This window comes from Tenrec ecaudatus, chromosome 7, assembly GCF_050624435.1.
Source record: "Tenrec ecaudatus isolate mTenEca1 chromosome 7, mTenEca1.hap1, whole genome shotgun sequence".
Taxonomy (NCBI): domain Eukaryota; kingdom Metazoa; phylum Chordata; class Mammalia; order Afrosoricida; family Tenrecidae; genus Tenrec; species Tenrec ecaudatus.
The window spans coordinates 70,520,462-70,544,133 of NC_134536.1; the positions used below are offsets into that span (position 1 = coordinate 70,520,462).

Sequence of the window (23,672 nt, forward strand, 5' to 3'; positions counted from 1 at the left end):
CAGTCTCTCTTGAAGCACCTCCACAGTGCTCCTTAGGTGAGGATGCAAAACTTGGCCTCATGTACTTGGGTCAGGTAATCGGATAAGTCGATCACTGGAGAGGGAATGCTCCTCATGGAGATAGACTAGCATAATGATACATCAGAAATCAAAAGTTAAAATTAAAAGTGGTATTTTTAAAATTGTGTTTACTCATCAAGCCACTGATATAACAGATAGCTTCAGAATTGGCTTGTAGTTATATGTTCACATGATTAAAGATGATGATGATGATGATGATGATAAGACTTACTACTGAAATATAACTGCTAGAACTGCAATTTGCTAAGTGTAACATTTCTCAGACACGTTGGTGGTGTGGTGGGTTATGCCTTGGGTTAACATCGGGCTGCTAACCACAGGTAAGCAGTTTAACTCCACCCCTCATTGTGCAGAAGAATGATGAGGCGGTCTTCTCCCATAGAGATTACAGCCCAAAAATGCAACGGGTAATTCTCCCCTGGCAACAGGGTCACTATGAGTCCAATGGCTGGCCGTGAGTTTTCTAAGATCCTATATGCGTGTTAGCATGCATGTATCAGAATCTATACTTGGAGGATGGGTCTTATTTGGCTTGTCTCTGTGGCAAAGCTATGGATGCACATTTGTGCAAGATAGAAAATTAGGAGATTAGCTCTTTTGGAGAGAATAATATTGCACAGGTTCTGGCATGGGTCAAATATATTCTTATAAATTTGATCATTATAAATTTAATTATTTAGAATTTTGTCCAACACTAACAAACTGAGTTCAGTCACCCATCATTTGTCTCCACTCTTCCTCTCTCCTGCATGATATTAATGCAGAGTTAAATGAGCTTGTAATATAATTCTTGCATAATTAATGATGGGTGTACCATATGATTTTTTTCATCAAATAGAAAATATTATCAGTTCTAATCTGAGCCCTTGGGGCCTGGAATGTTCCCACTTGTTCTTAAACTACCCATGAAAATTCTGCTTTGAAAAAATCCACATTATGTAAGGAATAAGGTGACTCGATGCAATATCAAAAATGAAGGAAAATTGCGTGGTTGATCACCAGCCCATCATTAGATAGATAGATAGAATTAGTCATCAATGACAACTTAAATATAGGCTTATTTGAAAAACTCTTGTAAAAGGAAGCAATAATTCCGTGAAAAATTGGACTTAGAAGATCATAAAAAGTTTATGTGAACTTTTTGGAGCTCCCCAGACACAGTGCTTTGGTTTGTCTTGTTTTGTTTTCAAGAGAAAACTGAGTCCATGACTTTCTATTCTTATTACACTGATTTTCCATTCCTTTAATATATTGGACATACCTATACATGTCGTTTCCATAGTTTTGCAGTGGAAAGCAGTTTATTTTATAGTGTGACACAAAACTCTCCTGGCCCTCAGGGATTTTCAGGGTATGTTCCTAATCTACAATGATATGCTCATCTTTCTTTCTTTGATAAATGTACTGCAAATCAGTCAGCGGTGCCCTTAATGTGTCAAAATTTCTGACAGCTGTGCCTTGATTCTGTGTTTTTCTTCAACTGAAAAGCATTGTATATCTTAATTATTGCAATCCCCACACTTAATTTCTTAGCCTAGTATTATGATGCTGAAAAACTTGAGCTACTTGTAACTGTTTCTAAATGAAAAATGAAATGCTAACTCAGAAACAGTTTATCAAAAAGAGGGCAGCGTGTACCTCAGATGTGTTCTGTCATTGGGGGTCACCCTTTTGAAGTTGTGTTATGTTTTTCTGTTTTTCAGGATGTAAATCCCTGGATTGATGAACTTATAGGGACAGCAAGTAGAATTGGGTTTTGGGAGGGTGGGGGGTAAAGTCACCTTGTGGTTTGGGGCCGGGGACGAGGAGGGAAAAAGGGATATAATGCTAAGGAGTCCAGAAAGAAAAGGAATGTTGGAGAACTGATTGTGGTAGCATTTGTACACTTCTGCTTGACGTAATTGAACTATGGGATGATATGTGTATTGACTCCCAAGGAATAATAAATTATTTTTTTAATTTACGACATACAGATAGATTAAAGAAGGAAATGGTTTGAGAATAGAAATTAATGAAGCATCTGATCTGTGAAAAACAAACTGAAAAATCTTGTCTTATTATGATGAATAGCAGTTGTCTAATATGCTCGATGTGATTGAACTATGGAATTCTTTATCTGTACTAAGACCTGATAAAACAGTTTTGGGAGAAAAGAAAAAAATCTTTTGCAAAGAAAAATATGCAACATTAAAATTGATAGTAACTGAATTTTTTAAAGTATGAAAAGATACTGATTATGTAGTTTATGAATTTTAAAAAAGGAATAAAGGAAAAGAAATCAAGGATACAACTTCAAATCTACTAGTAGTACAAGCAACCGAAAAAGAGAATGTCACTTCTGTGTATTCTCATGTCAAAAAGCCAAGGAACGAAACCCTACTAATTTGTGAGAGTTTGTTTAAAAGTTCAACATGATAAATGTAAATATTGTTTTATTGTAAAATACTCTTAATTTTTGTTTATTCTCTGGCATAAAATATTTCAACTTATGCAGCTGTGTCAAAGTCAGTGTCCACCTTACCCATGGCATGCACTGGCCCAAAAGGCTGCCACAGAGACTGTAACTCATGGGCCCTGTTCCTCTCTGCTGAGGCTCAGGGATACATTTTGTTACAGACATGGAAAAAAAATATTTCAAATTAACACATTAATTTTGCATTAGTGGTCATTCAGAATGAACCAATTTTAATATTTATGTTTAGAACTAAGAATGTGAAAAATAAGTAAAATTTGCAATCTAAAATTGATGTAATTAATATTAAATGCAGAACAACTGGTTCATGACAAGAGCAGATCAGTAATTTTTTCAATTGTGAGACAGATTCTTTATGAAATTATGGGAACTTCAAAAACACATGTTTTTTCTATGATATTGGAAAATATATTTGTCTCACTATAGACTATAGATAATATTAATTATATATTTTTCTACTGGAATAATAAATTCCTTTTGTTTTTCTTTCATATATCTGATCTATGCACCTGATTTGAAAAACAATAAATTAAATAAACATCAAGACTCTATAATCTCTTTTCCAAATATAACAAGTTTTAATCTAATGTCCGACTGCAATGAAGTGGAGAATTGAAAAGATTCTGGTGTTTTCATTTCTGCTAGACTAAAGAAACACAATATTCTGTGCAAGAGGGCATGACGTTCATATGATGAGATTCGATTAAAGTGAGCTCAAGGAGTAAGAAAGGCTGACCCCAAGAAAACTTCCCAGGAGTTTGTAGAGGAACGCATATCTGCCTGATATTTGATAGACTAAAACTTCAATAAAACAAAAGATATTGCTATTGTAATAAAGATCCTCAGGAAAACCACAGATATGTTAGAATTGGGAAAAAGTTGTTTGGTATTTTATAGTTTTTACGAACTATAAAATGTGTATTTTATATCAATGACCTAGTCTTTAATTTAGTAACCTTAAAAAAATAACAAATCAGCAATATTTAGCCTAAGTATATTCATATTTAATTCATAAAGTAAACTAAAATTGCCAACAGTTTGAGAACTTGGTAAACCCAGAAGCATGGGAAGCCCTTGACGTCTTGGTGCTAAAACAGTTAGAATTCTCACCTGTCACACAAGCGACCCAGAGTCAATCCTGATAATGTACCTCGTGTGTAGCCACCTCAGGAGGGTGAACCAATAGAGACCTGCATGCTGCAACCAATCAAAGTGATACAAAACCCAGTAAAATTTCCAAAAATTATGGCAATGACACCATAATGTAGTATCGCCCAAACATCTTAAGGATTCCAATGAAAGGTACTGTAATTAGCATTAAGAGGAAGCAAATGTAAAGCCATACTTTACCAAAAATTTCAAAGATTCTAAGTGATGGACAAAATTCACACTGACATCTGTTTAATTCCAAATTTTTAGCAATTGTATCATGATATCATTTATTCATCTAACTCTCTCTTTCATTCATTTAAGGTAAGCTTAAAGAAATATTTTTGAGAATCTTTGACTTCCCAAGAGAGCATAATAGAAAGAGCAAGAAACAACCACAACAAAAATTAAAGTGGGGAAAGAAGAGTTGAACGAAAGGATTGGGGTATTTGTAATTTTAGAGGGTTCGATAAAGAAAGCTTTACTGGAAAGAAGATAGCTGAGAATGCTAGAAGGTGGTGGTGGTGTTGATCTTGGGAAACCCACATGAATATATCGGGAAGAATAAAAGCTATTGAGGGAGGGAAATGCCTGCTGTGTCAAGAGGACGGTGTGGCTGGCACAGAGTGAAAAGAGAGGCAAAAGGAGATGAGTTCAAAGAGATAAAGAAGCAACCATATGGGTCCCTGCGGTTCATCATGAGAAATTGTATGCATTACTCAATAATTTGGGGTCCTTTAGATAGTTTTGAGCATAGACATAACATGACCTCATTTATATTTACTAAGATCACTGCGGTTGATGTGCTGAAAGCACAAAAGAAGAATAAAATTTTAAAAGAACAAATTATTAATTTTTAGTCAAATCCACAAGAAAAATTTAATGTGGACCATGAGTTATGAAAAATATAATAAAACCATATATACCAATAAAGTGCAGTCCTTAGGAAAACATCCTGTACTTCAGCATTAGAGGTACTTAAGCGAAATTTCCAACACTTGCTTGTCAGTTTGTCATTGTTTTGATGCTGGAAGCTACGTCACTAATATTTCACATGCCAACAGGGTCACTCAAAGTGAACAGGTTTCAGTAGACCTTCCAGACTAAGAACAGGTTATAAATAAGGAGGAAATAACCACTGAAAACCTTATGCAGAAGATGGAAACATTGTCAAATACTAAAGGCCTGATGAATGGAAGCAAGACATTGGCAGAAAGCATACTGGAGGATGGACCTTGGGTGGCAGGGTACTTGAAGTGTGACTGAGGAGAAGATGCCTTCTCAAAGTTGAGTCACACATGATGAACAGGGTAAAGCATTTGAGAGTGTAGCCTTTGGAATATTAATTTGCTAGTGGGACGCAGCTCAAAAGGAATAAAAATAATAGCTGGAAAATTAATAATGATGGGAAGAGGTTTTGGAAAAGCTCAGTATCAGCAACTAACACCAGGCCAGGCTGACTGTAAGACAGACCATCAATCGTGCATCTGTACATTCGGGATAAACCTGAAGGAAAGGAAAGCAAGGCCACAAGTACGACCTTATGTCTCTCCCACCTGGTTCTGGAAAACATCTCAAGAACATTTGCTACATTGAGCACTAATGACAGATGACCTGATGAGGTGTGGGAGGACATCGAGAACATCATTCATGAAAAGAGGAAAACGTCGTTAAAAAGAGAATAAAGAAAGACAAGAACAGAAGAGACAGGACACTTGTTAATTGAAGAGTCGGTGTTGGGTGCATGGAGCCCATCACGACCCATTACAACCCATCTCCTTGAGGCTCTTCCTCTTTTTCAGCAAGTGCTTCAAGTCCTCCTAACTTTCAGCAGGAAACATGGCATCATCTGCGTACCACAGGTTAGTAATGAGTCTTTCTCTAATCCTGATGTTCAGTTCTTTTTTACAAGCAGTTTCTCTGATTAGTTGTTCTACAAATTGAAAAATGTGGGGAGAGGATACAACCTGATGCACAAATTTCTTGTTTTTAAACTATGCAATATTCTCTAATTTTGTTTGTAAAAATCCCTCTTGATCCCTGCACGTGAACACAGTGAAGTTTTCTGGAAATCCCATTGTAGTCCAGGCTATCCAGTTTGTTATGATCCACACAGTGGAATGTCTTTGCACAGTTTATTAAACACCAGAAAAATTCTCTCTAGCATACTTTACTCTTTGCCAGGCTACATTTGGTAGTTACATAATTTCCTGTTAACTTGATAAATAAGTATAGGGGTGGAGTTTAGCCTGAAATTAGGTAATCTGATGATGCCTCATTTTGGGTGTGGTTTACTCATGAGAATTCTGGAAACTTCTTCTTTTTCCCTGGAAGTGGGACACACTCTCTCTCTCTGCTTCACAATATTGTTGACAAGCTACATAGAGCCATACTAATAGCAACCAGAGACCTAGAGATGCTTCCACTGCCATTGGATCCACAAGACTTTTCACCTACCAGCCTGTGATCTTCCTGCACTGGGCATCATTGCGAGTGGCTACGTGAGTCTGAAGATGAATTTGTGGACCAGTATTGAATTTATGGGCTAATATTTGACTTGTGAACTTGATCTGGACTGTGCTGGGATGATTTCTTAATATACAATTACTCTTTGATATAAAGTCCTCTCATAAATGAGTGGCTCTGGATTTGTTTCTCTAGTCAATGCATCAGATCTCAACAATTATATCCTTTGTCCCATGTTTTCTTTTTAATTCTGCCTGGTAGCTCCCTGTCAATGTACTGCTGTACCTCTTGTTGGATGACCTTCATCAAAATTTTAATTCCATGTGATATCAATGATATTATTCTATTGTTAGAACATTCTGTTGGGTCATTTTTCTTTGGAACAGGTATAAATATGGATATCTTCCAGCCAGTTGGCCAAGTAGCTGTCTTCCAAATATCCGGGCATCAATGCATGAGTGCTTTCAGTGCTTGGTCAGCTTGTTGGAACATTTCATTTGTATTCCATCAATTATTGGAGCCTTATTTTAGGCTAATGAATTTAGTGCATCTTGAACTTCCTCCTGCAGGACTTGATTCTTGAGCATTTACAACCTCCTGAAAGGTTGGAACATCAACTAATTTTCTTTGGTACAGTAGCTAAGACAAATGGAACAAATGATGTAGCCAAAGTGCTAAACAGAAAATTCCAGAGAGCAGGTGGAAAAGAAAAGGTAAAATATAGTGAAATCTGCATATACCTAGAGTTAGAAAAATAAAAAGAATACACTCAAAATAATCTCAAACTGAAAGAAGTCAAGGAAAACACAAGATTCCAGGTGCAATATGGACAAATTCCATTGCAAAATATTGCACAATGTCAGAAGAATCCACACCAAATGGAAAGCATATAGAGTCACAGTACTACACAGATCTTGGCAACAGTTCAGGAAGTAGCATATGAGCAAGAACCAACGGTACTGAAAGAAGGGCAAGCTGCACGCAAGCGTTCATTGGTGAAAAGCAAGCTTCCAGGAACTGATAGAAGGCCAACTGGAAAGTTTCCATAGACTGATGAAGCACTGGAAGCACCATACGAAGAAACATGGGAGACAGCTACTTGGTCAACTGACTAAAAGACATCAATATTTGTATCCATTACACAGAAAAGCTATTTATATTTTGAACAACATCATTAACATTTCATGTAAGCGAAATTTTGTGAAGATCATCAAACAACTGTTTATTTTGCCAACCTGGCCAATAAACACATGTGGGGTTAATTGAAGAGCAGAGGGATAAATGGCTCATTGAGCCTCGCCTTTCTAGTTCTTGGGTCTGATGGTAGGACCAGGGTGCCAGGTGCCTTAGCCAGTTCGCTGCTTTAGCTGGCAAGGCTCACTTCCTACAAGACATCCCTAAGGAGAAGCCGCATGGACCTATCACGATGCAGCCCTGAATGGTGGAGCACCCATGTGGAGACCCCACCAGTGCTGAAATGCTCACACATTCACTGACTCGGCTTTCCTCCTGCAGTCGGCATCATTGCATCTGTTTTGTGAGATGGAGGAGGACTTTGTGGATTGGTGTTGGACATATGGGTTAATGTTGGACTTGTGGACTTGGGTAGCACTGGGTTGGGATGTTTTCTTGATGTGCACTTACCCTTTATATAAAACTCTCTCTTATACATGAGTTTCTGTGGATTTGTTTCTCTAAAGTACCCAGACTTAGACACCTTATTAGCACAGTTTAAAGCAGGGTTTGGGAACCTTTTTCTGTAAAAAGCCTTTTTAATGTTTATAACATTATTTGCAGCACATTCAAAATTATCAACCTAAAATTTAACCTGTTTTTTTTGGGTCAAACTTGTAATTAACTCACCCCTAAAGTGATAACCGTGGTGGCTTTGTGGATATGCAGTGGGCCAAGAACTACAAGGTCAGCAGTTCAAAACTCCCAGTCACTTAGCATACTTCTTATTCCTGTAATGAATTCCATATAGTCTTGGAAACTCACGGGGCAGTTCTACCCTGCCCTATATGGTCTCTATGAGTCAGAATTGACTGGATGGAAGTGAGCTTAATTTTTGGTTCTTGTTTTGAAAATGATAACTTGAATTGCTTCATCTTTAATGAGGCATGTGACGTAGCTAGTATTGATTTTGCTGGCCTTATATAGCCCATAGCTGGGTGTACCCCGCCCCCTGAGTTTAGAGTATGAAATTAATAGCATAAAAGAGAGTAACTACTTGGTGTAGGCAGATGAAAATGATTAACTGATTTTGAAAATATTTTGAACCTGAAGATCAACAAAATATTTTGCTGAATTCCATGTGCAGCGCCAGGAAAGAGGAATAGGAATCAGTGTAGACTTGACTGCTAGAGTTAGCGTTTTCACATGGAAATACAGCCTAAAGACAGAAAGCTGGTGTCTTACACTACCCATTCTCTTCTTAGCAGAGTCTCTGGGAAGAAGCTGACAATGCCACGTGGGTTATGACAAAAGGAAGGACTTTTTGTGTCCACAAGCTCAGTGGATGTTTGTCCAGAGACTGAGCCCACGCTCTCCACATCTGATTGTCCTGCATAAGGAAGGGGAATGACTCACAGGGTTTTCTATGAGCCATCAAGTAGAAGCAGTAACAAGCAGTTCCACAAGGCAGGCAGGTGGCGAACTGGCCAGCAAATAGCAAGCAGGTTATAGAAGCTGAATTAGGATTGGGGGGGGAGGGGGGGGAGGTTAGCATAGATGATCACTACCAGCTTTTCACATTTCACATTCCGCAGTTCTAAACTGTTGGATAGTTGTGGGAAACAGATTTTTCCCAAGTTGTCTCCCCCAAATAGATGTTAGACTTAGGACACTGCTTGTAGCTAATGGTAAATGATTGAAAATTTACCTCCCTGAAGGCTGTCAGCTGCCAGACTACTGTCTGGTCCCACCACAGGTTGGGCCCACTCCCTGCTGTTAAGGACAATGGGCTATTTCTCCCTAAAGGCTTGCAGCCATCAGCTTGGTTCCTGCAGGGTGGGTTTGCACCCTACTGATAATGGTTTCTATAATGAGCCAGAGAAGAGGTCAAATTGGCTCAGTTACCACCAAAGTTAGGCTGCTATCCTGAATCTAGGATCCGCCCATCTTGTCACACGTGTACCCCCTATCCCTCCTCTTCCTATGTATACCCCTAGATTACCCCCCTCCCATTACTGTATTACCTATAGCACAACCCTTTCCTCTGGTTATGGGGCTAGCATGTCCCCAGAGAATATAAAAGCCTTGGTTAGCAATAAATATCTCTCTCGCCATGTGGACCACCAAGTGAGGCTGAGGTGAGCATGCTACTATGAATGTGTCTGACTCCATTATTTCAATCTCTCTTCTATCTCGCATGCTGTCTCTGACTTTACTATGATATTTACTTATTATCGCTGTACAATTGTGCCCACTGGACCTGTGATGATGTGTTAGCGGTGGGTACCCTGACAGATAGTGGCTGCTTAAAACCTCCTGAAGGAAAATCAAGTTTTCAGGTTTGCACAGTAAAAAATACTGTATCCTATCCATCTATAATCAATTTGCAACAAGCTGGTAAGTTGAGGGCTGACTGTAAAGTGGTTAAGTGCTTAGCTGTGAACCAAAGTCAAAATCGGTGCCTTGAATCAACCAGAATCTCAATATCTTAAAGTAGCAATCGGCTTTGACCTTGGAAACCATGTGAAGCACTTGAAATCTGTCCTGCAGCTTTGCTAACTGGACCCCTAGTGACACAGTGGGTTAAACACTTGGAGGCAAACCAAAAGCTCCAAAGTTCAGACCCATCGGTAGTTCTGTTGCTAGGAAATTAGATCTGGATTGTCTGTCAGTGTTTCAGGCAAAGATGGTGACTAGGTTGATTGGAGAAACTTTATTTCTGCAAGTCTAAAGAGAAAGAAAGAGTATGATTGGTTACCTTCACACTGCTTCATGGATTTGGTGAAAATCATACATGTTATCATACCTTAAACTATTTGGCAAGTCGAGGTGAAATAAGTTGCAAGGTGGTGTAGTGCTTATGAGTTGAGCTGCAAAGCACACAGTCAGCAGTTCAAACCCCTGCCATTCCACTGGAGAAAGATATGGTTTCTCTCCTAGGAGAGAGGGACAGCCTCCAAAACCCACTGGGGCATCGCTAGTCTTTCCCACAGGGGCACCAAGAATTGGACTCGATTGGACGACAGTGAGTGAAAATGATCAGGACCCCAAAACAATGCGACACTGGAAGCAAGGCTCACAAGAAAGCAGTCTATATGTTCCCATGGGGTAATTGGGCCCTCCATTGTTAGCTTCATTGCTCAAGGGGCAATCAGACCCGTGCCCTTGGGTTTCAGACCCCACTGCTAATCTGTATGACCTTGCTTACGCACTTCCTGGGTCAGAACATCCTTACTGACTAAGTTTCAAGTAATTTTGAACTGCAAGGGAGGGGGCTGTTACGTTTCCTTTTCAACTATCTTACTAGACTAAATCTTGAGCTCAGTTACATTTCTAGCTATTGATTAACTAACAGCGAGCAACCCGGGATACCCGCTCTCTGACTTCCAAAGAGAAAGATGGACAGTCTTGACATCTCATGGGCTAGTACGGCTTCTTCCTCGGGTCCACGAAGAATTGGGATTGACGCGATGGCAGTGTTATGTTTTATTTGCTATTGTTACTTTTGATAGAGTCACTGTGAATCAGAATTAACTCTTGCAATCAGTTTCCTTGTTCTTGGAAAGTCACAGATAGGAAGCGATCACCAAGGAAAGAATAGAACAAAAGAGCCCAGTCCAAGGAATTATTCTAATATTGTCTGATGTGACACACACAGAAGTGGAGGGAAACATGCATCGAACCCTTACAATGCCTACTTGTGAACGCACTTTCAGAGATTGCAGTGTGCCATCCAGACACGCATGGACTGTGCTGGCAGGATCATGCTAACATTTCCTAATTTGGAGCACAATCGCCTGGAGGCACAGGCAAACCACAGACCAGACAGAGAACACAACAATTGGAATAATTCTCCCTGCAGAGCATCAAAAGCAGCTGATTAGGGAAGAATCAGGTTTATGCCATGACTGATAAAGTGGATGGAGTTTTCCCTGATGGACTAGAAAAGAGGTTGGGCTCAGCTATGCCTTGTATCTGGCAAGAAAGTCGGGTCAATCATAATGCTAAATGCAGAAACCTTGCTCCCAGGGCAGCCGCCTCATCAACACAGAGAATAAACTATGCAGAAATGAAGTTCCTCTGCTGGAACTGCCCAGAAGCTATGGCTCCCTTGCTATTAGAGTCACTCTGTTAAATTGCTGTACAGGAAATGTAAATTCATAGTACCAGCCCCTCCAGCTTAAGATCTGAGAAGAGCACAGAAACAGCAGTTACATAAACAATGAGAAATTCCACAGCAACATACCAGCTAATTTCTAATAGATTCCAAATGGGTTGTGTGTAGGCATTAAAGCGAACTTTTAAAAATGGACTAAAGAAAAGATGAATGTTTTTTGATCTGTGAAATTTTCTTTAAAATGAAAGAATGGAAACATGCCCTAAAAGCTTTTGTGTTGCCTTCCAACAAAAAACAACCAGTAATTCTTCTTTCCCTCATAGCCTCTTTGTTATGCGACTTTGAAAACCCTTCCAATCTGACTCTTGCTTCAGTTCTATAATTTGCTTTCCTACAGGATACAAGCAAATGAGATATGAGCGTTTGAAAAGTGATGGTGCTTTGGGATTTACACTCCACTGCTGTTTAGGGAATTCTGTCACCATAGAAGTATCTCTTAGCCAGCCGGACAATGAGGCAAGTGGTCCCAATAATCCCTGTGGCCGAAGCACGCAGACAAGTGACTATGAAATGAAAGTGCATGCCACGAAAGACCAGCCAACTGAAAATAGCTTGAATTGGCTACTGGCGGATCAGATTAACAACAACAACTCACATCTCAATCATGCACCAAGTATTGCTTTTGACCATTACCGTTTTAAATGGTTCATAATAAAACAACAAAACACTGACATTCAGATTTTTAATGGGCAATAAATTACAATTTGAGATACAAATATGAATCAAAACATATCAGCTTTTACAAAATACATAGAAGGAATAAATTCAGCATTTAACGACAAAGCCGCAGATTACAAATTTACATATTTTAATCTACCAGAGTCATACTTAGATCAAAGTCACTGAGAATGCTTCAATATAAAATCATAAGAAATATATTCTAGATTAAAACAACACCTATAAAATTGTATTAATGTCAGAGGAAAATAAAATTAAAGAGTGATCATTAAAATGACAGTCATTAAATTTTAGAAAGGGCATAAACTACAATGTAGATATACGCTTTTAAGTCTTACAAACTGAATACATATTTGACAGATCAAACGCTAACAAAGAAACACTGACGTTAGCAATACTAACTGAGAAAGAGGAGGCTTTCCATTCTCTTAAAGATTTATAGCAGTGTTTCTCCAAATGGCCTAAACTGTCCCTTGGGGAGTACTGGAATGAAGGGGTGTGCATGTGTGTGTGTGTGTGCATGCGTGTGTGTGTGCGTGTGAGTGTGGGTGTGTGTATTTGGGTGGTGGGGGCGTGGGGCCAACGGGGCAGGCTCTGCAAAGGCAGATACTACATTATACGCTATATTGTGGGCGACAGTAAAAAGGTTTTAATTGCCAGGGATGTACTGAGTAATTTTATTTTTTTCTTTATTTTTTTCTAAAGAAGGCAGTAGCCCAAATAAGTTTGTGGATCCATGATTTACAGTCTCTGAAACGTACAGGGCCATTCTATCCTACAGAATAGTAATGGTCCATCATAACCTTCGCAGTGAGATTATTATTTTTTTTGAAACTAAAGCTTTTCAAGGACTAGAAAATTCACAAGTGCTTGTTTACAATAATAATATTTTAACTTAAAAATTATTAAATATATTCACAGAAAGAATAGTCACAACAATATACTTTTATCTTATGAATCTTTCTGACAAAGCAAAGCACAGCATTGAAACTGCACAGTGTTTAGAAAGCAATTATGTATCAAAACTTTTGAATGGTCTCAAAAGCATATTCAAAGAAAACTACTCCTTTAAAGCACTTTCCTCCGTAAATTAGAATGAATAAATACCTTAAAACTAAGTGATAAATTCAATAGCCAGTACAATAAAATTCTAATTAAAAGTAATAAAAGGTCTTAATAAAAAATGTTTATTTCACATATATGCACAGACACGACAAGGACATATGGCCCTTAAGATCACAGAGATTAAATGGAGAAAATAGTAGAAATCTCTCCATTATCACAACCCTCTTGAATTCAGAATGTTTCCACATTAGCCTCTTTTGCACATCAGGATTCCCGATAGCCTTTTATTTCAACTAAAAACTTTAGAAAGGATTGCTTTAGATCAATGTTATGTAGGGATATTAATGTAAATAATTAAGAATATATAAATAATAATATTATTTAATGCAAATGTCTTAATAAATACCACTTCAATACAGAAATAAAATAAACATTACCAGCTACTGATAATGGTAATCAGAAAAATGACTGATTATTATCACATCTACAATGGAATATGTTGATTGTATAAGTCATAATACAAAATGAGCTGAAAAGATTATCTTCATAGACATAATTTATTTTAGGTTTGATTATTTAGACAAGCAAAAGCAGTGATTCTGAGAATGAGAGATTTAAAGAGACTGGCAATGTCCAAGTCTGTAGGTTCGATTTCAGGCTGGTGGGCCTCCCTCTTACTCTGTTTATCTGGAAGTTCTCCCTAGAAGTTGCTCATCATAATGAGCCTACTGGCATTTAAATACTGATGGCATAGCTTCCAACCCCACAGCACACGGAAGCTACCACCGTATAACCAACTGATAGAGGAGCAGCGGGGAATCTGAGTGCTATTTTAAAAGTGTGTCATTTTCATGACTTTCCTTGAGCAAATGGATGTGGTGGAATTTTTTCTTCAGTCAACCTTGCTTCAGACTCATGCACATACAAACCTGCATGATCATTCTTCCCATAAAGATAGACTAAAAACAGACTATCCCCTGGGAAGTTAGGAAACTGACTCTACTTTTTTCTCCCTGCCCAACAGTATGTGTAATCAAAGCAGTACCTGTGGGTTGACTTAAGTAAAATGACAGTATTACATATTTTCAATAGTTCCATTTTTTTTCAAGCTCTGCATGGTCTCCATCCACTAATATCTTGTGCCCCAGTGTGTTTCAACATGGATTTTGATTCCTAGAGATTTTAGGAGCCCACATACCAAGTTCTCCTGCTCTGCTACTGTATTAAGTACACTGAGGACTTTTGATGAAAGCTATGTAGACAAAATTGAGATTACAACTAGTAATTCTCAAACCAAACTTTGTGCAGTTGTCCTCCATATTACTCTAACACATATATTAGTTCCCAACAATTTAAAAAGACATTTCATTTCATGTCCAGATTTCTAGCTTCTATAAAATATAAGTAAACTAATTAAATAAGTAAATGGAAAGATATACCCATCCAAGGCAATGATATGTCAAAGGTCAGTGATGATTGTCTTCCTGGAGACCCTGTATGCTCTAGTTCATGATCATTCCCACCTGGTCTTCTCATTTCTTTATGTCTTTCAGGAAGAACTTTTGATGGAGTGGTGTTGTTGTTAGGTGCCATCTAGTGGCCTTCGACTCATAGTGACCCTATGTACAACAGAACAAAACAATGATGGGGCTGTGCCTCCCTGGAAATTGGTCTTTCGTTTGAACCCACTGTTGCAGCCACACCGTCAATCCATCTTGTTAAGGTCTCTGCCTTCTCACTGCCCTGCTACTTGCCAAGCTTAATTCCTTGACTGGTTACTGGTCTCACATGATAACATATCCAAATATATATGAGACAAAGTTTCCCTGTCCTTGCCTTTAAGGAACATCCTGGCTGTATGTCTTCCAAGACAGATTTGTTTGTTCTTTTGGCAGTCATGGTACATTGAATAATCTTTGTCAACACCATGATCAATGCACCGATTCTTCTTTGATCTTCCTTATTTAATATCCAATTTTACCTGCATATGAGACGATTAAAAATATCATGGATTGGGTCAGATAAACTTTAGTCCACAAAAAATACCCATGTTTTCAATATTTTAAAGCAGTCTTGTGCAGCAGATTTACCCAACGCAATGCATCATTTGATCTCTTGACTGCGGCTTTCATGAGCATTGATTGTGAATACAAGCAAGAGTTGTCAGGAAGAAGTAGGCATTTTAAAATATGACCTTCCATATGGATTACTTCATCACTTCATTGTTGAGAATGTTATATTTGATCAAATTTGTTAAACTAGTAATGTTCATTGAGAATGATAAAAAGGTACCCCATTCCAATGTGGTGACAATGTTTGACGAATCCACCACCGTTCAGTTAATTCCCACTCACAGCAATCCTTTAGAAGGTTTTGGAAGCTTTGTCAATGTTACAAGAGCAGACAGCCTCATCTTTCTCCTCAAATACATCTCCTGATCTTGATCCTCCAGCCTGTTAGTACAGTCTGACGCTCACTTGATAGCACGATCCGAGGTGCTAGTGTGCTCTGGTCTCTGTGTGTTCTCGGGAAACGCCTCATCTTACAGCCTCACGTTGCACTTGAGAGACTGCCCAAACATCCCCGAGGCCATTTAGTGGTTAGAGGTCCTCCTGCAACCTGATGCTGTGCCGCAATCAGTTTATCATCTTAAGAATCTAGGCTGATCCAATATTCTCATATTATATTCATAAAGAAAGAACCACAAAGATTGCTTTGAATTGGTCCAGCTAGCAAATATTGAAAATAGTGTGGTATGAAAAGGTTACCTATTCCTTTCAATAAAGGAATTGAAAAAAGATTGTCCTTGTGAGAGATATGTCTGTACTTGCAGGTCTATTTATATTAGTACTGATCTTCTTTGAATCTCTAAGAATTGCTCTCATATCAAACAATAACTTTTCATTTTGATTTCTAATATTGAACTCAAATTTAATGAGTTTCCTAACCTAGAATTTTGTTGTTATTCACAAAGTTACATATAACTTTCACAACTTATTCATGCAGAGAACAGGAATTTATATTTTACAAAATGTAAGCTACTTTCATGTGCGAAGAGGATACTCCTAAAAAAATACAAACAAACAAATAATAATAATAATAAATCCTACTGACTGGAAGTTTCACTGTAAGTATCTGATCAATTACTATCATCTGTTAATTGTGTGATCTGAATGAAACATAAACCTAGTTTTCTATTATAAATATCTAATTACACATTGTTTAAATTTTAGGAATAAATTAGCTTGCACATTTGATAAAAGATAGTAGTATAAAACTTAATTTCATTATTTAAGAAGGTTTCCAAAGATATATTGATTTAAGTAAATTTGGTAAATATTTACTTGTATATATTTACCAATTAGCTTTGATGAATTAACTTTATTCTGAATGAAAATATATATTCCATCAAATAAGAATCGATGGATTGAAAGCAGGAAAGGAGGCAACAAAGGGAAGATAGCAGATGAAGATTATCATTTAAACAGCATTCAAGGCCAAAGTTACAGATGTTTTTATGTGAATAGCTTGAAAATTTCCCAATATCCTAAATGAAAAGTAATGAAGGACACCTTTCTTTCGTCCAAATAACTCTGGTCAATGTTTGCTGGTAAATGGAGTCCTGGTGGCACATTCGTGATGCAGTGGGTTGCTAACCACAAGATCAGCAGCTTGAAACCACCAACCATTACAAGGAGGAAGACAGAACTTTCTACTCCTGTATGATATGTAGTTACAGTCTTGGAAACCCATAGGCACAGTTTACCTTGCCCTATAGGTTTCTTTAATTTAGAATTGACTGATGGCACAGAGTCAAATTAAGCAATAAATCGGAAAACTTTAAAACCACATACATCTAATTACTATTAATATTTAATATTCACATTTTAATATTATTTTCCTAGTTTTTAATATGTGAGGATAAGTAAAAAGATCATACTATTAGGGTTTCAGTTCATACATGCATGGGTTTATTCCCAACAAAATGTGATTAAACATACCTTTGTGATCAAGTATTGACCAGATAATTTCTCTCATTTACATGTACAGTTAACTTAGTCTCAGTAGACTACCTTCTAAGAAAACAAAACGGTGCAATGAAAACAGTAGATTGTGAGGCTAGACACCGGGCCAGTTAAATTCAAACAGTGGTTACCTCAGGAGGTTGTTGCTGCAACTGTGTTGAGGAATCCCCCAGAAGAAAGCTTAAAGATACAGAAAGATCGTGGAGGTTTATTATGAAGACATTTTAAGAAAATAAAAGGTGTTTTGTGAGAAAAGCCCAGGCAAGTTCCACCGAAGAATGACCACACACCTGTTCCGTAGTTGCAAGGGCTGTCCTACGGTCATGTAGCTGTGAAACCTTACCCAATTGAAACTGCGCTCCTGATATCACACCCTCTGTTTGTCCCCAAAACTGAGAGAACATTCCAAAAGAAAGCATTTTAAATCCTTTGAGGGTGCCAAAACTGCTTTTTAGACATGGTGTACCCAAATTTTAGGGTAACTGTTACAGAGATGTACGTGCAGGCTCTAGAAGTGTACAGACCTAAAGGAGGACATGTGGACAAACAATGCCTTCACATCTGAGATTTTGTTTCATAATGGTTTCTATTTCATAGCAATACATTCTTCACCTCCTATCACACTGATTTCATGATTTTCTAAATGGCATCTAATGGAATAAAATATTTTTTCAATGAACCAAATACCAACATAGTTTTCACATTTCATTAAATATTTTCTAAAACCTTATCATCAGAAGAATTTAGCATAATGCTTGTAAAGCAATCCTAGTTATTAAACATTCAGAACTTTTCTTGGTTTCTATTATAAATAAATAATTAGAATCCTTTTTCAGATGCTTCACTGGCAGAATTGAAAACAGTAGCCGGCTATTTTGCCAGACACTGGATGAATACTGCCAAAAAGAATAATTAATTTAATGCACATATTAAATTATATAATTTAATTTTAATTAATTAGTAGTTTTGTCACAAACATTTGCCCTTCTTTAAAATTTGAATATTTTGATGCAAAGGAAAACTGAAATTTCTTTTAATCATAAAGAGATGATATTTTTAACTTAACAATAAGGTTTAGTGATATGACCTGCTGACTTTCAGTTCAACTGGCTCTAGAGCCTTTGCTCCAGTTCCCTAAATGTTTATCTATATGACGCTACTCCTCAAAAAGTCTTGCAGCACGGAAACAGCCATTCCGGCAAGCTCCTCAGTCAACCCTTACTGGTCTGAAGTTGGCTACAGGGAAGTAGACGCCCTCCGAGCAGAATGCAGAAGAGGACGTGGAAAGAGTACTATCATTGCAGATGAACAACGGATCGTGGTGGACAGCAGGGAATAACTAGATGTGTTTACTTGTCTTTATATTGACTATTCAGAGAACATTGGACAGTGTGGATCATGCCAAATTATGGTTCGCCTTTCAAATGATCAGAATTCTGGAACATTTCATTGTGCTTGTGCGGAACTCTGAAGCCCACGAGGCCGTGGTTTGCGGAGAACAAGGGGACAGTGCTCACGCACAGTTTAAACACTGCAAAACCATGCATCGAGCCTGGACGCCGCACAAGTAACGGGGACGCTAGCCTGTGTGAAAAAGAACGTGGAGGAAGGCACCCTTGTAGAGTTCGTATAAAACAACATTGCCTGCTGAAAGTGATGGGCATACTTGAAACACCTACTGAAAAATATCAAAATTACAGGCTTCGGTGTGGTGTACCCCTCAGCATAAAGATAACACAAATCCTTACAACTAAAACATGCAACATCACAATCAACTAGAAATGAGATTGAAATTTACATGAATTTTATTTTCATCATAATCAATACCCATTGAAGCAGAAGTCAGGAAATCAAATGATGTATTTCATTGAAACATGTGTTGAAAAAGTATTTCTTTAACGTGTCAAAAATAAATTTAAAGAACTATAAAGACATCATGTGGACAATTATAAGGTACAGCTAATCTAAGTTCTGCCATTTTGAATCTCCTCACATGACAATATGTACTAGACAATGGATAAGGAATGTCAGAGAAGAATTGAGGCTTTTGAGCCTTTGTGTGGTTGAAGAACAGAAAATATACCAAGAGAAGCTGACGAACACGTAAATCCATATTTAAAAACATCTGGCCAGAATGCACCTTAAATGCAAGGGTGGCAAGATTTGTCTTCTGTACTTTGGCTATGATATCAGGAGGGAACAGACTAGAGAGGCAGATCCTGCTTGGTAGAGAGTCAGCAAAAAAGAACAGCCTGCAATGAGAGCGACTGACGCCGTGGCTGCAGCAATGGGCTCAAACCTGGGAATGGTCAGGAGGCTGGAAAATGATCAAGCAGTGCTTCGTTCTGGTGACAGTGGGCCACTCCAAATCAGACCCAACTCGCTGGCACTAACAACCACTTGAATTTCATGTTTCCCCTAGATTGCCTTGCTTATATATAGCAACAGACAGTAGAGGAATACTTTATGGAAATAAAATTAATGCTTAGAGTGCATAATCACCCTACTAAAGTGCGTAGAGTCAGCAAGGAAATATATTTAGAGTAAGATGTAGGCCCCAATAAACTTCATTCAACACAACACGAATTCAAAGGGCAAGATACACTGTGTTTAAAAAGTATGGAGGCAGGACAAGAAAAATCAATAAATTCAACTCTATTAATGACCTACACTTGTCAATCATCGTATCTCTCTTACTTGTTCATATGCATGTATGGTCATTATAAAGATTGGACTGGAAATTAGCTAATTCAGATCAACCTTTTTGAACTCTTCTAGTACATAGAAGCCACAGCCCTAAAACAAACACATAATAACAAAAATGTTAGGAAGTAATGATCATCCCTTTTACAATAAGACATTTTATTTTAAATATTATGCAACCCATATGTAGTATGCTAAGCAAAGGAGTTCTGGTGGCACTTTCAAGCACTGACCTGCTAACTGCACGATGGCCGGTTCAAATCCACAGTGTCTTCTGAGGTGACAGCTAAGGCGATCTACTCTGGTAAATATTCACAACCTCAGAAACCCTACATGTGAGCTCTCATCAACTCGATGACAGTGGGCTTCAGTTTGGGGGATTTGTATTATTGAAAGAACAAAAACAATGATAAGAAATGCGCGAAATGGAATTCTCATCTTTTAGCGGTAGACTCTCCCCTAAACGCAAAAGCCATGACGTCTCATATGGGCTTGCACACTCTTGAAGCCCCTGATGGTAGAGTAAGTGCGTGAAGCGCTGGGCTGATAACCACAATGACCAGTGATTGGAACCCAGCATAGCGCACATTCCAAAACAGGAAAGTGGGGCTACTTCCCTTAAGATTTACAGCTTTAGAAATCTCATGGGGCGTTTTTATTCTGAATTATAGGGCTGCGATGAGCAGAAAAGGGATCGGATTGCATAGTGGTTATTCAGAGGGGTGCTAACCACAAGACCAGCAGTTCGAAACCACGAGTCACTCATGGGGAAAGGTAACCTTTTTACTCCTATGAAGAGTTACAGTGTTGTAAACCCACAGGGAAAGTTCTCCCCTGACCTATAGGGTTATTGTGAGTCGTGCTTTTGATGAGTCCAACCCATGACAGTGGGTTGGGTTTGGGGTGGGTGTACGACTTGCAGAAATGATTGGGTGTGTTTGTCCATTTTTTATAAACACATTTTTCCATCCTGTAGATACCAACTCCATGAACTGAGTTCACGTGCTTAACAATGTTGTGTGTGCGTGTGTATAAACAGGTACTCCATAATTTATGAACAAGATTCACTTCTATCTCTATCTTGATTTCTTAAATAGAATTTACAAAATTAGTCTGATTGCCTGTGCAGATGTTTGTTTAACGATACTTTGTGGCATTTGGGGGAAGTGCTGGACAGATAACCACAAGTTTAATTGCTCAAACCCACCAGCCCCTCTGCAGCAGAAAGACAGGCTGTTTGCGTTCATAAAGAAGAAAGTTTCAGGAACTCAGTCAGGTAGTTTGAGTCACAATCAGCTTAATGACAGTGGGTTGGGTTTGGGTTTAGTGCAAAGCCTTTTCAGTTATTTCAAAAATGCATGTGCAGCAAGTGAAAGTGATTCTGATAAGGCATTTATTTCAACTAGGGGTTGGTTTAATCATTTGTATGTGAAGGCATACTTAAATAATATTAAATGTCAAGTTGGAGTTGTAAGTCAGATACTCATAAGCTAGAACTGCCTGTATAGGCATATGAATACATAAATTTGATCATTACTGAAATAATTCCTAAATACCCTCATTTTCCTTATAATATACTGCATGATTATATTGTATACTACCATTGCGCTACACATATCTTATTATGACTTTAAATATCTTCTAAGAATAATGTAAAACAATAATGGAAACACAGCTACAGGAAGCTCCATGAAGGAGAAACATATTTGATGAGGTCAAATAGGGTCAAACTTGCTCTCCGCTAGCCCTCCTCTATTTGTTAAATGACTCTTCTACAACAATGGCTGGTATGGCATTGAAGGTTCACATCCATGGCTTAGGGCCACCTTTGTTCAACATAGCCATGACAACCCTACTTCCTATTATGTGGTGTAGAGAATTGAACCCGTTCTGCCACTGACCTAGTATTCAATTCCTTTGACACACTAGGTGCTGCAGCCATGGATTTGCTACCTCCTTTTTGCATCACAGATATTTAAATAAATTAAAGTGATTATTCAAGGCTGAGACATTGAGCAATCCTTTTTCAGAAAATAGAAAGCTATTGGCTCACATTTTAAAAATAATAAATACATAATTGAAGATTTGCTTAATATATTCCTACTGCTTTATAAGTAAAGAATGAAGTGTTATGGACATGAATACAATATAGTTTTCAGTAACAATAATTCAAAATATCAAGGCACAACTATAATTTAATATTCCATATGTAATTGTGATACTTGTTATTTTAATAGAATTTAATCTGCTAGGTATGCTATTTTTACATGTGATTAATCAGTGTGTGATTGTATACTCACCTTTAAGAAAGCTTCTATGAAGCTTAACATGAATTACAAGAAATTACTTTTCTATAAAAAGACAGAAATTGATGCTGTTAGTCTTGGAGTCTAAGAATTAATAATGAAAAAGCCTCTTAAAAGTTTCTGTTGTTATTATTAATTTAGCAATTTTTGAGTCCAAGGAGCTTTATTGGAATATATATTTAAACATGTTATTCCATTATATGATTTATTTATTTATCTTAAGTCACTAAGACATAAAACTGAAGCTTCTAAGGAAATCAAACAAAATGAAGCAAAACAGCCAGTCCTTGATTTGGAGCTATGTGTGCACATCCTACCAGCTGTTTATAGATCGATCGTTAGAAACCCTCATGCTGCTTTCACTGTTTGAAATTTGGAGTGAGTCAGATTTTGATTCTTGCAGCAACTTAAGTTAAGTTACTTAGCTGAAAAAAAATCTGCCTTAAGTTGATGTTATTAATAGGGCCTAGCCTTTAAGAACATCGACAGGTTGTCTCTTTTAAAGTAACTACCATTTAATTAAGAGTTTGTTCTGAAATGTACATTAGGACATTTCTATTGGATTACTAAGGATGTACTGCAAATTCTTCTACCTACTTTCATAGTCGACATGCACTGAACAAAAATGGAGAAGCAAAACCAGAAGCGAATATCTCCTTAAGGGAAGTTTTAGCATTTCCATACAGCTTCTGTTTCTTTTGCCTAGGTAATGTCTGTCATGCCTGCGTGTGTTTAAACGTTCCTTTCGCTGAGAATTCAGACTCTTTATGCCACTTCTGTACCAAATGCTTAAATCATTCTCATCTTTCATTAAAACAGAAGCTATGTGTAATAACCTTTATGGAGACACGGTCATTTGCTGAAGAAAATAATGCACCCAGACCAGTCTTTTGAAATCACATCCCTCACTCTCTCCCTCCCATGTAACCCACAAGTCTCCACGAGACTTCTCAAACAGGCCAGCATTGCTATTGGTCGGTGAGTTTGTGTTGGTGCTACCTGCCCTGCTACCTGCGGCGCCTGAAGCCACGAGTCCACTTCCACCACAGCAAGCAGGTTGTTGCTCATTTGTCCTCTTCTGGGTGTTTTCTCTCGATATAGTAAAAATGAAGAAACGACAACTTTCAAAAAGGGAGAGATTTTTTTGTTGTTGGTTCCAATGACTACTATGTCTCCCACACTTGGAATATTGCCTAGTTTTGAGTAGGTGCTAAATAAATATTTTTGGTTTGAGAGTTTATGCTAACAAATGGATGTATAAAATAGTGATTAAGAATTTTTAAAAAAAAGGAATTTATTGATTCTCTCTTGGTAATATGCATGGTCTCCTATGTGGATTTTGTTAAGTATGAGGGTCTTAAGGAAGTTTGTGGGGA

General features: G+C 37.8%; 1 non-coding gene across 1 annotated transcript; it reads left to right on the top strand.

Annotated features, from left to right (window-relative positions):
- The first annotated feature begins 2,570 nt into the window (after positions 1-2,570).
- Positions 2,571-2,703, top strand: LOC142454036 (small nucleolar RNA SNORA5). The gene has a single exon (XR_012785571.1). It is a non-coding gene; the product is annotated as a small nucleolar RNA SNORA5 (small nucleolar RNA).
- The last annotated feature ends 20,969 nt before the right edge of the window (positions 2,704-23,672 follow it).